The sequence below is a fragment of the Nicotiana tabacum genome, chromosome 8 (genome assembly GCF_000715075.1).
Source record: "Nicotiana tabacum cultivar K326 chromosome 8, ASM71507v2, whole genome shotgun sequence".
NCBI lineage: Eukaryota > Viridiplantae > Streptophyta > Magnoliopsida > Solanales > Solanaceae > Nicotiana > Nicotiana tabacum.
In genome coordinates, this window is record NC_134087.1 from 120,029,580 (window position 1) to 120,046,999 (window position 17,420).

At 37.2% G+C, this 17,420-nt stretch overlaps 1 pseudogene; it reads right to left on the reverse strand.

The window, feature by feature from the left end:
* Nucleotides 1–649: 649 nt before the first annotated feature.
* On the reverse strand, nt 650–5,723 carry LOC107781514 (protein NRT1/ PTR FAMILY 2.11-like; annotated as a pseudogene).
* Nucleotides 5,724–17,420: the final 11,697 nt, after the last annotated feature.

The window sequence follows — 17,420 nt, forward strand, 5'->3', positions numbered from 1 at the left end:
GCTTTCTGAGAGGGGATCCGAGCTCTCTTTCCCATGGGTGACGTAGGTTTGCTAAACTACGATGAGAGAGAATCGTATCGTGCGCCTCTCATTTTCTGTTAATCTTTAGACTTATCATGGGTAATCCTAGTGATTTCATATGTCTGTTACAGATGAGTAATTTTACTAACAGCGCAGTGCTATAAAGATAGATGTCACTGTAAAAATGATGTAAAAAGGTAAAATATAACATCAAAAATTAATTTGGAGAAAAACTTAATTTTTATAGAATGAAGGTTATATAAAGATATTGTTTTAAAGAGGTAACTTAGTTCCTCATTCCTCAATGCTATCTTCCTTCCTCATTACGTATTTTGTGGTGGTCATAAGTCAACGCATTCTTGTACTGTATTCCCTCCATCAGATTTTGAGGGATTTACTGCTTGTGCTCGTGTACCAATAAGTCCAAATCTATCAGCAACAGTTCAATGAATAAGATTAATAATTTTCGATATGGTATAGATAATTTTCATCTTTCTTGTTTTACGTTTTATTTTGGGTCCTATGAAAGAATTAAATCATGAGCAAAGCAACTACAACTATGATGTAGCCTCAGCTTGCTATACTCTATTTCCGCTGAGTGAAGATTACATTACACTAAAATTTGTTGTCAAAACTCAGACTGTTCTTTTGACTCATTCGATTGGTTGTCACTTCTCCCTCCTTTGTACTTGTACCATTTTGCACATACAAGAAAATATCCCAAATTCAGAATCTCTAGTGCTGCAATGAGGTAATAAAAGTAGTCTAATCTTCCCTTATTAAGATCTTCAGCCAACCAATTCGATGTTTTATGAACAACTGATGACAAGAAACTGCTCAAATAACTCGACCCTGCCAATCCAACAAAGAAGAAAGATGCTGCTATGCTCCTCATGTTTTCTGGGCATTGTTTATAGAAGAACTCGTTCTCACTGATTAATGTAAATGCCTCGGAAAGACCTGTATCAGTTTGGACAATATTTGGTTAAAGTTGGAAAAAAAGCGAGTATTTGAAAGTTAAATTGCGTTTGAGTTTCATTTTGAAAAAAAGTTGAAAGACTAAATGATTCCGTCAATTCATCTTAACTCCGTCAAGCCTGTACGAGTAGTGAAGAAGTATAAAGCACTTTGGTTGGTTGTTGACCAACGGAAAGCATGGGAGGAAAAAAAAGAAGAATTTAGAATCTAAACGTGTTTCTAAGACTGAAAACCATCATTTCACATTATATATTTCGAATTGAGGTTCAAATATGAATAAAGTTATAAAACAATCATGGATTTGCAAAATGCGTTAACCTGATAATACCATCTGAGGTATTAGCCATAGTCCTGACATGGATGAAATTGCACCTTTACCCTGAGTCATCTCCACTTTTTGCCGAGTCATTGCCAGGGTTCTTCTTTTGTCTTCAACAACGCCTGATACGATCATTGTGATGATAGAAAGAAATATTCCAATTCCCATTTTCTGAAGAAGGGTAATTCCATCTTCTTTCCCTGTAAAAAAGATAAATAATGAAAAAAAATAAGGGGGCGGGTTGAAAGTGAAAAAATTCGAAGCAGGGCAGGATAGGGCAAGGCAGATTAAGGCTATAGTCGTCCCACTAGCCATCGATACCTGTGAATTTCTGAAGCCATGGAAGTAAAAGGCGATCGTAGATAGGTAGCCAAATGGTTATACTCAGCATGGAAATAACAATGAAAGATGCTGGTGGGATGTGGAAATTGATGTGGCCAAGTTTGCTATCAGTTTGAATGGCTTGGAAGATAACATAGTTTTGTGATTGGACAACAGAGACATAATAGATAGTTCCAGCAATCCATATTGGGATTACTCTCAATAAGCATTTAACTTCTTCCACTTGCTGAATGCTGCAAAGTCTCCAGGGGTTGGCTGCTGATCCATCTACTGAGTTTATCATGTCTTCTTGGGTTATTACTGCTGCTTTACTCAAGAATCTGAATCATAAGCTGTTTTAGTTAGTCAACAATTTCTGTTGACTGTTGACTTGCAACTTACACTCTGTTTGACCAAATTTTAAGAATCTCCTTACGTCCACAATGCATGAGTGTAGTTTTTGTAATTTAGTGAATACAGAATTTACAATGGTATCTTTGTCCTAAGAATTTTAGAAACAACTTATGTTTTTACTTCTGACACGAAGAGGAAGCCACTTTTTTCAGCTTCTTTTCAACAGTACAAAACAACTTTTGCTACTACTCCCTCCGTTTACTTTTAGTTGTCCACTTTTGACTTTGCATTCTCATTAAGAAAAAATAAATGAAGTATGTATTTTATAATTTTACGCATAATAATGATAGCATTTCCAGAAGTCTTGGGAAATGATTTGGGAAATAAGTAGTTAATGATAAGGGTAAAACATGAAAAAAAAAGAGATTGTCCTTCTCTTGATTTAGTATTGTGGACCAGTAAAAATGAAAAATGTATTTTCGTATAGAGGACAAGTAAAAGTGAACGGATGGAGTACTATGCAAAAACACTAGTATGTGTTTTTTCCAGAAACTTGGCCGAACGCTTAAAATAAGTATTTCTTTTTCGAAACAAATAAGCACTTCTAGTTTCCACGAATATTTTGCTAAACATGCTAAGTACTTTGATGCTGGCAAGAGTAATTACCTAAATTGATCAGTGTAAGGAAGCATAGAATTCAAGGAATTAGAAGGCATGTAGTTGAAGAGTGAGAAACACAGCTGCAAATGCCTTTTCTTGAATGCAGCAACTACAACCTGTGCCATACTTGACAAAGGACTACCTTTTGGCACAATCCTGACATATATTTTAGTGCCCACAAAGAAAAGTGTGCAAGAAAGGAACATCATAATTGTAGGGATGGCCAATCCAAGAGACCAACTGATACTTGATTGAACATACACAATGACAGTCAGTGATACCATCACAGCAAATGAGTATGTGAAATAGTACCAGTTGAAGAAACTGCTGATTCCTCTTCTTCCTGATTAAGTTTTGGGATCAAATTGATCTGCTCCAAATGCCAAATTACATGGCCTTATGCCTGAAGCACCGATAACGAGTAAACCGAATCCGCCTAGTAAAAATGTCATTTGCCCTGCTGTTGGACCAACACACATGGTGCATTTTTTCCACATTCAGGTGGATGTAACTTTGAGACTCCTGCTGTTAAGGTCAGAACAAGCATTCCCTGTAAGATAAAATCTGGTATGTGTTTGGCATGACGGAAATCATTTTATAGACAATTTTCCCCCCGAGGAAGACATTTTCTAGTGTATGTTTAGTGGTTATCACAAAATAATTTCCGAGGAATTTTCTACCAAAAGAGCAGAAATGACTTCACTCACTTAGCGCCGAAAGTCATTTTCCTTATAACTATCTTAACTTTTCACTCATATTACTTGCTTCAACTTACACTCAAAAGTTGTAGCAAAACACTCCTGATTTACTAAAATTATTACTAATCTAGGAGTATATATCTTTTCTTAAAAATATGTTATACACCAACAAAACACCAAAAAATAGTTTTCATAGAAAATGACTACCGCTGTACCAAACACACTCTTAGTCTCAATTTTTTCCAACGTGAGTATTTCTTGTTTTTCATGTTATATGAGAAGGAGATTATACCAAGAAAGAAAACACTGAGGCAAAGCCAAGGGTGTTGTAACGGCCAAAGTAGGTATCAGAAAGAAAAGCTCCAAGCAAGGTGCCAAAGTTGCAAGTTCCATTGAAGATGTTGATAATATTAGTAGCTGTTATACTCTTCAAATGAAAAATACTGGTTAGATAAACCAAGAGATTTGACGAGCTTCCAACTGTTCCTAGCTTCTCAAATACTAGTATCTATATTGGTAACTAAGAAAATAAAGTAAACAATGATCGGTAAAACGAACATGATATCACTAATCAAGTCTTGTCGTGTCTATAAGTTAAGTCTACCTTGTCAGTATTAAGTAGAGATTTTCTTTAATCTTAGACACAATGATTCAACTTTATATATGCACCAGAGATAAGCACGGGCTATGGCCAGTTTTATCAGTTGTATTAGTTAGGTCTAATAAGACACCAAGAGGTTATGAGTTCGAGTCACCCCAAGAGCAATGTGAGAGTTTTTGGAGGGAATGATGCCGAGAGTATATTTGGAAACAACCTTTCTACCCTAAGGTAGGGGTAAGGTCTGCGTACACAGTACCCTCCCCAGACCCCACTAGTAGGATTATACTGGGTTGTTGTTGTTGATGTTATTAATAAGACACCATTCAACTTCAGACTAACTAAATATTTACAGTTTACTTTCGTAGAATAGTCCTACACGAAATTATAACAAGGAATTTATTTTTGAACAATATCAAAATAGGGGTAGAATCGATTGAGTATTGGGGTTTTGATGATTAACAAAGTGTATCCAGAGAACGTGCGCTAAGAACCTGGTCCTCAAGGTAGCTGATGAAGTACTCTAAGAACGAGGTCCTCAAGGTCGCTATTGAAGGTTCTTACAAGACAGTAACTTTTTCACCAAGTTACTTTAGTCCGAAATTGTTGGAAGAAGGCTGTTAATATAATAAGGGCCGTTGTCCAAGAAGATATGCGTGCATAAGTGATAGACAAGAGTCACAAAATTTGTGAAATCATAAGAATTGTAGGAGTTCAATCAAATGAGAAGTTGATTATGCATAAGACTCCTAAAATATCTTGGAGCCCAGTAAACTTAAATACTTCCTTGATGGACTGAGGACATCATGTTTTTGCACGTCAACTGTGGAATTACATTTTCAACACTCAAGTCGATTACTAGTCTTAGTGTTCATCTTGAGTCAGTTAGTGAATGTGTATTAATAAATCGAGTTGTAATCAAGGTGTCATACATAATTTGTGAGTTGAAGTAATTGTTTGAGTTTGCAAGTTAGAGTAGCTTGTAAGTCAAATAGTTGAAGTAGAAGAACTGTGTGGTATTGATTTACAGGTCTTGTAATCGGTACATTTCGCTCATTTGTTTTAGTGAAGTTGAAGTTAAAATCCTATGTGGTAGGTCGTAGTTTTTGAACCTTTGAGCCAGGTGATTTTCCTCGTAAAAATTGTTGTTTTTGTTTTTACGGTTTATTTTGTTTATGCCGAAGGAGTAAGGTAAAGAACCAAGTTCTTTAGTAATTTAGGAAGGCACTCAAACTAATAATTGATATTAGAGCGGGTTCTCTCACACGTGGTTAACACCGAGAGAGATCTTGGAAGCAAAATGAGTGCCCCACATGAAATTAATCAAGGATAGTCAACTACTTTACCACCTCTGTTCAACGAAAAATACTACACTCTTTAGTTGCATTTTTGCGAGAAAGTAACCGATCAATTTTGGTCGGTGTCACGACTCAAATCCACCATGTCGTGATGGCGCCTATCGTGGAACTAGGCAAGCCGACTCTTTACCAAAAACAACGCGATATTTTAACTTAAAAGATAACTTCAAGCTATTTAATTAATAAAACTTCATAAGATAAATCTGAATAACAAAGTACGAAAAGAAAAGCTCGACATCGGAGTGTCACTGGTCATGAGCATCTACTAAGAACTGCCCAATAATACTGAGACTAACATAGTATGGAAATGTAACTACAAAATAAACTATAGAAAGATAGGAGGGAGAAGAACAGGGCTACAATTGCTAGCAACTACCTTGCCAACTCCGAGAAGAATCTATAGCTGGACTAGTCATGTTATAACCCATATTTTTGTACCTGAAAGTACGTCGTGAGTCAATTGATGTAAGCTCAAAAAGGATGAAATCCTTCTACAAGGACAAGAAAGGTTTGCCGAAGTGTTAAGCAAGCTAAGATGAATATGACACTTTTTAATCATAATTTAAATTAGTTTAAAGCCATTATATGACTATATATAATGTTTGTATATGAAGTATAAAGTTTGAGAAAAATCGGATTTAAGTTGCGGAAAACCGACTAAGGATTTGCCTTGTAATGAAACTTTTTGAGTAATAAATTTCGTGTGTTATATGAGGTCTTTTTGGGACATATTATATATCAAATTGAAGGTCTTAGAATGTAGTTTCCAACTCTCTTAACCGTGTGCTCATACGACGCCCGGATAAAAAGTTATAAGCATTGGAAGACGAATCAATTATAGGGTGCCAAGTAGCACCTTTTTTGACTTTTCAACAAAATGGAGATTATCTCCTTTATCTCGTCTCTTTCTGCATATTTCCAGAGAGCACGACAAAATAAGACCCCTAACATCACCCTTAAGCTCTCTACAAGGGTTTTAAACAATACCATCATCCCGGGCACGAAATCAAGAAGCAATAACACTAGAACGATCCCCACAGCGTAAGTGTTGCTATATTGCATCTCTTTTTCTTTGTAGTTTGAGTTTTAAAAGGTATTTAATAGTTAAGAAAAATTCTTAATTTCTGGTTTTAAGCTCTTAAATATCAAGGAATGTTGATTAACTGATTTCATAATAGTTAGAACTCACGGGACGGTGATCGGAAGCCGTGAGTTCGAGTTATTTGACTTGTAATGGATTGTTTTTGGGCTGTTTCATGTAGCTTTTGGGCTGTCTATTTTGTTACTATTAAATGGAGTTTTTGGAGGATAAATTGTGGGGAGAAACACTACATAATGGTAAAATCATGGATTAGTCATTATGTTTGACACTACTATAGTCGTCGTTTTGGATATGAATTGATTGGGGTGTATTAGGATGTTGTAAGCTAAATATAATATGAGTTTCGACTTGCATCTACTGTATGAGGTAAATATATTATGTTTCTAGAGGTTCTTAAGGTTATCTTGGCATTGGTTAAGTTAAATGGATGAACTAGACATGAACTAGTGAATAAAGTTGCTAATTAAGAATAATCGGAGTTGTGGATCATTTTCCTTGTTATTGGATATATGGTATAAGGCTGGAATTATTGATGAATGACTTCATTATCATGTTAATGATACTATTAAGTTAAACTAAAAAGTCTATAAGGGATGATATGGGGTATACGAATTCCAATTGGAGCTTGTCGCTCGTCGTAAAATAGTTATGACTTATTGTTGTTTTATGGTGTCTTGTTATTGATAATTATATATTGCTGGATTTCTCTGGTAATTGTTGTTGGTATATGATTTTGGAGGAGGCTCTTGTTACAGGGGAGATGCTGCCCGAGTTTATATAAACGAGCTACAAGTTTAAGTTGCAGACTTAGACTTTATTCAACACTGATTTTGAATCTCCTTATGCAATGGTAGATTGAGTTGAGTTGTTTGAAGAGTAGCTTGGGAGGTATTAGGGACTCACCATGGTTAAGGTATGTTAAGATACTTCCCTCTTTCTTTTGGCATGATCTAAAGTGAAATGAATACGCTATTTCATAACGGATCAACTCCTAGAAACTAAGGTTGCCCATGTTGTTCTTTCCTTATAAAGTTATTTTAAGCAAGTATGTATGATCCTTGAATCCTATAGAAGCTCATATTGTTGGTATGATGTCCATAATGTTAATCGAAGGTGCAACGACCTTAAGTCACTCCAAAAGGTTTAGAACGTGATTCCATGAGTCTAGCATGCATTATATATAGTATCTATTTTACTCTACCGAGCTGCGCTATTGTAGGCCGGGTACGACGCCTATTGTGAAACCACTGATCAGTTGGATTTATCGAGCTCCACGTGGCCGGGTACAATTCTATTGAGCCTTATGATGGTCGTGTACATTTTTACCGAGTCCTCTTTGAGGCTGGGTACGATATGATGATGATGATGCCTACAAAGGCGTATGTTTTAAAAGTTTATGTATATATATGTATTATGAATTTCATGTCAGTGGCCCCAGAGGCTTGCAAATGTTACAGGTTGTATCTCTTCTATCTCTCTTTATATTACTGTTCTTGTTTATGCTTTCCTGCCTTACATACTCGGTACTTTATTTGTACTGACGTCTCTTTTGCCCAGGGATGCTGCGTTTCATGCCCGCAGGTCCCAATTGATAGGTTGACATTCCTCCTAGTAGGCTATCAGCTCAGCGGAGGTGTTGGTGCACTCCACTTGCTCCAGAGTTGCCTATTTGGTCAGTATGCTTTGGATCTGTATTAATTGATATGGCGGGGCCCTGTCCCAACCTTTATGATTTTATGTACTCTTAGAGGCTTGTAGACAGATGTCAGGTTTATGAATACTTGTATGGCCTTGTTGGCCTATGTGTTGAGTTTACACATGGTAATGTCGGCCTTATAGGCTCGTATGTCACATGTATAAGTTTTTATATCATGTTGGGTCGTCATATGTTTAGTTTCCCCTTATGTTTTATTCTTGTTATCTCATGACAGGTTTCTGGCTCATTTACTCTAGATAGTATAATACAAAGGATATGTTATATTGGTACTCAGTTGAGTAAGGCACCGGGTGCCCGTCGCAGCCCTTCGGTTTGGGTCGTGACAGAAGTGGTATTAGAACAGTTCTATCCTAGGGAGTCTACAAGCCGTGTCTAGTAGAGTCTTGTTTATAGGTGTGTTGTGCACCACACTTATAAGCAGGAGGCTACAGGGCAGTTAGGATTGTCACTCTTTCTCTTGCTCTAGATCGTGTTGTAGAGCTCAATTGTAAGAATTCAAACTTCTAAATTCTATTATATTCGTAATACAACAATACCTCATCCACATAAACAGTTGGTATGAGATTGAATGTGGTTGTGGAAGAGTTGAGTCAGAGAAACTCGATTTTGCATCATGCTTATGATGAGCAAATGTGGTGTCTTTAGCAGATCATGTGTGTTCTAAGATGTGTAAGCTTCTTGATAAGGAGTCCTAAGACAAGAATATCTATCCACTTGTATAGTAAAAAGGAATAAGTGAATCGGAAAGTAGACACAAGTTTCAGCAAGTAAAACAAGCAAGATGACGAAGGGTACGAGGTACCTAGTTAATGAAGATTATTCGTATTTACAATTCAGGCAGAGAAATGTAAGTATTAGTATTACCTTCAATATTGACGGTAATATATACAATTAACCACACCCATCTCAGTTGTGCCCTATGGGAGCTAACAAATATAGTTTAAAAGAAGAAGGTGATATCAAGATTCAATTCGGGTTAGAGTAACCAAAAATTATGGAAGGGTTGTTATCATTAACTAATGTATTTGAAGGATAGTGCAACAAACAACAACAACAACGATCCAGTATAATCCCACAAGTGGGGTCTGGGGAGGGTAATATGTACGCAGACCTTACCCCTACCCCGAAGGGTAGAGAGGCTGTTTCCAGGAGACCCTCGGCTCAAAAAAGCAATAGGAGATGATATATTAGTACCATAGAAATGCGTAATAAAAATAACAACAATAACAACAACAATATATAAGAGATACGAAATATGGAATACAGGATACAAAATACGAAATACGAAATAGATGGCTGGTATAGTACAACTAGAAGGGAAAGCCCTGCATCAATAGACGACCAATGACATTCCTAGTCTAACTCCTAACTGGATAGTCTCCCTCTATTGCGCTGTAGAAATATTCACACTCTCCCCTAACCTACAACCTTAAGAAGAGAGTAAATGAAGCATCCTCAGTAAGATGTAATATATGGGTGATAACATTAAATCAAAATATGACACGATGACAGAGTCTATAGTCGAGTGAAGGAAAATACAAGAGGTGACAGGCCTTGAGGCAATAAATGAGTATAGGCCATAAAGTCATATCCTTATTTCGAGAATGAGTTGGTGACTTCAACGTGATTACCAGGAGGAAAGGTTAGACCCCAGAGTAGTAGAAATTAGTATGGGCTGGTGAACAAGATAAACTGAACATGAATTAGGGACTGAAGGATTTTATAATAGTTGATATCATGTGAATTTCAGAGATATCATTTCGACAATAATAGAATGGACAACAAAAGAATAACCTTTAAGGTTCATTTATGAAGATGCTTCCCTAAAGCAAGCACGTGGAGCAAAGTTAAGCTTAAGGGAGTAAGTTTGCCAGTTACACTAAGTGTCACCCTTGTGCTTAATAAATTCAATTATCCCCGATATAGAGAGGTTATCGCAAGGCGAGTAAGATGTTAGTGAAGATGTGAAAAAAATGGCAAGATGAAGAGGTAACTATGGAATAGTTAAGGAGGAATGCGGTAAAAGGGTGAAAGGAATAAGATAGCATCTATTCAGATCCTATAGATATGATATGACTCTAGAACATTATGCAAGCATGACACCGGAGAGAAGCGGTAAGGGTTGCGCACCCGATGATATTGATAAATAAGTGCAAATGAACACTTGATACATAAGGAACCAATACGAGAGGTAACTTAAGACAAAGTAATTAACTAAAGAAAGATTAAACGGAATATAAATATGAGAATGGACCAACGAGTGGTTTGTAATTGATTCAGGAAGAGCCAAGTTATGGCTATACAAGAGGTTATAAGCAAATCAGCAGGTCATGCAAGATAAACGTAGTGAATCCTAATCTAGTAAATTTAGTCTCGCAGATATGATGTCGTAACCTTGAGAAATATTCAGCTAGGAGTTGGGTTACTAAAGGTACCCTATAAGTGTTACGGAAATATTGGAGAGTGCCACTAAGGAGACAATCAAAATCTGAGTTTAGAAGTAACCCTACGAGCACAAGGGCATGAAGGTATGTAACTAAGGATGTTTATAGGCGAGTAATAACATCGAAAATTCCTTCGGGAATACAGTATAAGAAGATCGTAACTTTACAAGATCCAGAAGGTCTCCTTAAGTACTACAAGATTAGCTGAGAAAATAAGGAAGAAGGCTTCAACTTAAGTATAACGATATAAAGAAGAAATGGTCTTGTAACAACAGTCTCACTACAATATGGTATACATTCCATAAGAAAGTGGCACCTATTGTGACTAATGAACGGGAAGTCAAAAGTTATATTTGAGATCATACGAGTTATAGGAAATTCAAGTATTGGCGGGCAATAAGATAAGCCAAGTATTCATGCAACAAGTGGCATAACGACCAGGAAAAGTGATTGTTTACATTTAAAGAACGCTGAGAAGGCACAAAAGGAATTATTCAATCAATGATCCAGCGTTAATTATGTTGTGAATGCACTTAAGACTTCAGAGTTATATCTATGCAACATATATGTTGACATTCATACAACTATAGGAGACTCTGGTATAAATTAAAAGAAAGAATTAAGTCCACGTCACCTATAAAGGCTTGAATTGTTAGAAGATTATATCTTGGATGCTACATAGCGTCCATATAAGGCTAATGTAATAGCTAATACCCTAAGCTAAAGATTGGAAGATAGCCTAAGCTTAATTAAAGGCTGAGAAGGAAGAGGAAGCTCGAAAGTTACATCATGAGTCCGATTGTTAGACCTAGATGATTATAGAAATCATGACTCAAACCATATCAGGAGCACTTTCAATACCAGAGGTATAAGAGATATAGTACAACAATCATATTCTATAAAATCTCTACGATAAAGCAATTAGAAGAGTACCAGCCTCATAAGACGTTAATACGAAGCTCCCACCAGATTGTGTATGTACCAGGGTTGCAAGTATTATAGTAGAGCTTTAAGGTATGGATGTGAATTCCACCAATGTAGAAGGGAGGTTATGAAATAGATAGAAGATACGGTGCGAGATTTAAAGGTAAGTATGGTAAATGTGAGTGAGAAGGTGACAATAATAGTCAAGGTCTCATGATTAAACCCATCAAAACAAGAGAGCTGATGCTTTCCATGAGCTCTAGAAAGCTCGGTACACTTTGAATGAACTCAGAGGAGTCTAAGAACAGGAGCAATTAGAAGAGATGGAATACTGCCCTGGTAGTAGAATAAGGGTGTAATTGTGATAGTTAAGAGAATGACGTTTGGGCCTTCGATTGAGTAATGATTTAAAGAAAAGGGATTTCATGGATGGCACGATATTAGAATGCCCCCGTAAGATGAATACGTTGGGATGTTATGAAAATACAGTTATTGAAGTGTAGTATCGTCCCTAGGTGCATCAAGAAAATCACTTCAGATGTTCCCCGATGAGACGCGAGCCTTAGTGACAATGTATTACATCCGAGACGATGGTTGGAGTTAGTGAAAGACTATGATTTTTATATTTTATATCATCCAGGGAAGGTGAATGTAGTAGTCAACACCCTCAATCGTAGATCTATGTGTAGCCTATCATATTTACAGGCATAGAAGAGTGAGATAGCTTGTGAGATTCATCTGCTAGCTAATCTTGGAATTCGATTAATAGATGTAGGTGGTACCAGAGTTACTACTTAGGACATGGAAACCTCCTCTTTAGTAACTGAAGTGAAGGAATGCCAGTATGAAGATAATGTGCTAGATCATTATAGAGATACAAACCCTCAAAAGAGAAGACACTATTTGAGATTACAGGAGATGGAGTCCTCAGATATCGAGGTCGATTATATGTTCCTAATGTGGCAGGGTGAGATGGAGTCCTCAGATATCAAGGTCGATTATATGTTCCTAATGTGGCAGGGTTGCGCCAGCAGGTTATGGGACAAGCAATGAGAAAGTAACCTAGAGTTGTGTAGCACACCTCGGTAATAATACCAAGGCTATAAAACGAAATATAACAATAGTCGTACATTCAGAAAAATACCAAGCGAAGAGCTTAAGTATACCTATATATTCCCAGAGGGACATCATGTCATAGTTCTATATATGTATTCACAAAGTGAAGCCAAGAGATTGGCAAAAAGCTGGAGGAAAAAAGGAGAGAAGTGTCGTGCATAAAAGGACATAGTCATATAGGATACATCATAGAAGGTAGTCGAAGTTACGAGATTGGAAGAAATCCAACCATAATTCGAGAGGTGAGAATAGGCCTAAAAGGGGGAATGCCCTGGTTTTTAAATTTATTCACAGAACAATTACCTAGATGACAAAGGACAATATTAAAGTATTCATAAGAGCCATATGGTATGAGAATGAGAAGCGCATCAGTCAACATTCAAGGATGAATGTTCCAAAGGGGGGGAATAATGTTACAACCCATGTTTTTGTACCTGAAAGTACGTCGTGAGTCAATTGATGTAATCTTAAAAAGGATGAAATCCTTCAACAAGGACAAGAAAGGTTTGCCGAAGTATTAAGCAAGTTAAGATCAATATGAGACTTTTTAATCATGATTTAAATGGGTTTAAAGCCATGATATGACTATATATGATGTTTGTATATGAAGTATAAAGTTTGAGAAAAATCGGATTTAAGTTGCGGAAAAACCGACTAAGGATTTGCCTTGTAATGAGGCTTTTTGAGTAATAACTTTCGTGTGCTATATGAGGTCTTTTTGGGACATATTATATACCAAAATTAAGGTCTTAGAATGTAGTTTCCAACACTCTTAACCGTTTTCTCATACGACACCCGGATAAAAAGTTATAAGCGTTGGAAGACGAGCCAATTATAGGGTTCCAAGTAGCACCTTTTTTGACTTTTCAACAAAATGGAGATTATCTCCTTTATCTCGTATCCTTCTGCATATTTCCAGAGCGAACGACCAAATAAGACCCCTAACATCACCCTTAAGCTCTCTACAAGGGTTTCAAACAATACCATCATCCCGGGCACGAAATCAAGAAGCAATAACACTAGAACGATCCCCACAACGTAAGTGTTGCTATATTGCATCTCTTTTTCTTTGTAGTTTGAGTTTTGAAATGTATTTAATAGTTAAGAAAAATTCTTAATTTTTGGTTTTAAGCTCTTAAATATCAAGGAAGTTTGATTAATTGATTTCATAATAGTTAGAACTCACGGGACGGTGATCGGAAGCCGTGAGTTCGAGTTATTTGACTTGTAATGGAATGTTTTTGGGCTGTTTCATGTAGCTTTTGGGCTGTCTATTTTGTTGCTATTAAATGGCGTTTTTTGAGTATAAATGTTGTGGAGAAACACCACATAATGGCAAAATCATGGATTAGTCATTATGTTTGACACTACTATAGTCGTCGTTTTGGATATGAATTGATTGGGGTATATTGGGCTGTTGTAAGCTAAATATAATATGGGTTTCAACTTGCATCTACTGTATGAGGTAATTATATTGTGTTCCTATAGGTTCTTAAGGTTATCTTGGCATTGGTTAAGTTAAATGGATGAACTAGACATGAACTAGTGCATAAAGTTACTAATTAAGAATAATTGGAGTTGTGGATCATTTTCTTTGTTATGAATATATGGTATAAGGATAGCATTATTTATGAATGACTTCATTATCATGTTAATATACTATTAAGTTATAATAAAAAGTCTATAAGGGATGATATGGGATATACGAATTCCAATTGGAGCTTGTCGCTCGTCGTAAAATAGTTATGACTTGTTGTTGTTTTATGGTGTCTAGTTATTGATAATTATGTATTGTTGGATTTCTCTGGTAATTGTTGTTGGTATATGATATTGGAGGAGGCTCTTGTTACAGGGGAGATGCTGCCCGAATTTATATAAACGAGCTACAAGTTTAAGTTGCAGACTTAGCCTTTATTCAACACTGATTTTGAATCTCCTTATTCAATGGTAGATTGAGTTGAGTTGTTTGAAGAGTAGCTCGGGAGGTATTAAGGCCTCACCATGGTTAAGGTATGTTAAGGCACTTTCCTCTTTCTTTTGGCATGATCTAAAGTGAAATGAATACGCTATTTCATAACGGATCTACTCCTAGAAACTAAGGTTGCCCATGTTGTTCTTTCCTTATAAAGTTATTTTAAGCAAGTATGTATGATCCTTGAATCCTATAGAAGCTCATATTGATGGTATGATGTCCATAATGTTAATCGAAGGTGCAACGACCATAAGTCACTCCAAAAGGTTTGGAACGTGATTCCATGAGTCTAGCATGCATTATATATAGTATCTATTTTACTCTACCGAGACGCGCTATAGTAGGTCGGGTACGACACCTATTGTGCAACCACTGATCAGTTTGATTTACCGAGCTCCACGTGGTCGCGTTTATTTTTACCGAATCCTCTTTGAGTCCGGGTACGATATGATGATGATGATGCCTACAGAGGCGTATATTTTTAAAAGTTTATGTATATATAGGTATTATGCATTTCATGTGTAGCCCCCAGATGCACGCAGATGTTACAGGTTGTATCTCCTCTATCTCTCTTTATATTACTGTTCTTATTTATGTTTTCCTACCTTACATACTCGGTACTTTATTTGTACTGACGTCCCTTTTGGCCGGGGACGCTGCGTTTCATGCCCACAGGTCCCAATTGATAGGTTGACATTCCTCCTAGTAGGCTATCAGCTCAGCGGAGGTGTTGGTGCACTCCACTTGCTCCGGAGTTGCCTATTTGGTCAGTATGCTTTGGATATGTATTGGTTGATATGTCGGGGCCCTGTCCCAACCTTTATGATTTATGTACTTTTAGAGGCTTGTAGATAGATGTCAGGTTTATGGATACTTGTATGGCCTTGTTGGCCTATGTGTTGAGTTTACACATGGTCATGTCGGCCTTATAGTCCTGTATGTCACATGTATAAATTTGTATATCATGTTGGGTCGTCATATATTGAATATTCCCTTATGTTTTATTCTTGTTATCTCATGACGGGTTTCTGGCTCATTTACTCAAGATAGTATAATAAGAAAGATATGTTATGTTGGTACTCGGTTGAGTAAGGCATCGGGTGCCCGTCGCGGCCCTTCGATTTGGGTCGTGACAAGTCAATAGCCGCTACCGGGTCTTGATGTGCTATAATCTACACACTAGATGCAGGGAGTAATGTGAGTATACCAACTCATTAAGTAACCAAAGTAAATAAAGGCTGGGAAGCAGTGACGAGCAATAAAACATATAAGTTCATATCATGAAATCTCAGTAGAAATATAGCAGGCTTTTAAAAGCAGAGTTTGAATCAAACAATTTCGTTTAAACTCAGTTTCAGTAAAATCATTTGAAGACATTTTCCAACAATTCTCAAACAAGAGGCTCAGTGTAACAGTGATTAAAAATGATGAAAACATAAACAACCCCTCGGGTAAAACATCACTCATAAGCAGCCCCTCAGGAAGAGCATCACTCATATACAACCCATCGGGCAAACCTCACAGTCACTCATATACATCCCCTTGGGCATATTTTATATCACTCACAGGGTACTCGCGCTCACTAGGCGTGTGCATACTCCGGAGGGGCTCCTTCATCTCAAGCGCTATAACAAGCCACCTCGTGGCATAAATCAATCAGGCCCTCAGCCTCACTCAATCATGAATTAGATACAACATGCTGCGGCGTGCTGCCCGATCCCATAATTATCCTCACAAAACAAGCCCTCAGCCTTACTTAGTCATAAACCTCTCAAGCCACTCGGGCTATCATTAAAAAAAAATAGGGTGCTCATCCCAAAACAACATTTTTATGTGCATCGAAATAGAGTAATGAAGACTGAGTTATGAAATCAATAAGTATAACATGATTGAGTATATATTTTTAACAAAAGACAGTGAGAGGATAATAAGAAAAAGACCCATAAGGGTCCATACAGCTCTGGCACGAGGCCCAAATATGACATTCAGCCCAAATTACAAAAATTCTTTCTAAAACACATAAGTATTATATAGTTTTAACCAAATATGCAACTTATACTTGCTATGGGATGGACCAAGTAACAATCCCCAACAGTGCACGCCTATACGCCCGTCACCTAACATGCCCATCATCTCAAAATAGTAAAAACGATACAAAATACGACCTCCAAACATCCCGAATCTAACAAAAAACAATACAATATAATCAATATAGGCTAAGGAATCAATTCCATATGAAAAACTATCAATTTAGACAAAAATCCAGAAATGTTCCCAAATCCGGCCCCGAGCCTACGTCTTGGAATACGACAAAAATCACAAAACTAGAAAGCCCTTTCACTCATGAGTCTATCCATACCAAATTCATCAAAAATTCGACATCAAATGGTCCCTCAAATCCCCATATCAAACTCTCCAATTCCCAAGCCCTAACCCCTCATTTTCACCCCTAATCTTCAGCAATTACATGATTAATCAACGGAAAATCATCACATATACAAGTATTAGGGCTCAAGCCACTCACCTTGCAGATAAACCCTTGAATTCCTCCTCAAAATCGCTCTCAAAGGCTCCAAAGCTGACTAAAAATGGTGGAAAATGAACTAAAACTCGCGAAGTCCACCTTTTATACATTCTACCCAGAACTTCCGCATCTGCGGTTATTATGTCGCTTATGCGATGCCGCACCTACGAGAAATACATCGAAGGTGCAGTTCTCACTTAAGCCCTCAGAAACCGCATCTGCGGTCCCAACATCACACCTGCGATCTCGCAGGTGCGCTCCCCTACTCGCACCTGAGGCTCCAAGCCAACCTCAGCCTTGGCCGCATTTGCGGC